The sequence below is a fragment of the Polyodon spathula genome, chromosome 30 (genome assembly GCF_017654505.1).
Source record: "Polyodon spathula isolate WHYD16114869_AA chromosome 30, ASM1765450v1, whole genome shotgun sequence".
Lineage (NCBI taxonomy): Eukaryota > Metazoa > Chordata > Actinopteri > Acipenseriformes > Polyodontidae > Polyodon > Polyodon spathula.
Window position 1 is genome coordinate 7,801,141 of NC_054563.1, and position 573 is coordinate 7,801,713.

Sequence of the window (573 nt, forward strand, 5' to 3'; positions counted from 1 at the left end):
TTTACTTGCAGCATAGATTTAAGGAGCCTTAAAGTTTCCAGAGACCTAAATACTGAGAGCAGCTGAATGTGTAAGCTCTAAAATTTTTAAGGCACCTTGAAAATAATGGGGTCTGACAGACAAATCCTAAAGTAAACCTTTTCTTCAGAATCTATCAGCCACATCTAATGGTGAGGCTGCAAAGGCTAAACATGAAACATTAATAATACCAACATTAAATACGGTTTACATGCACCTCATATATTTTTCAAGCCGCGTTGCCCAGAGCAGCCATGTTATAAGACAGTTGTGTACAAAAAATAATAATTGAAATTGCCAGAACGTTTGGCACTGCAAACAGAAAGCCTGGCTGTCCTTTGTTCATAAATTAATTCATAGTGCTGCATGTCTATATCAAGATATCTGACCCGTTCTCTTTTAAACAGGACCAGTATTATCTAAACTTCTGAACAGTATTATGCTTTTTATGAATGTAACACATTACAATGAAATCAGCAGTGAAAAAACATGGAAAAATAAGAAGAAATAAAGGCATTATTCATGTTTAAAATCGTTGTACTCTTTTTCATCTTC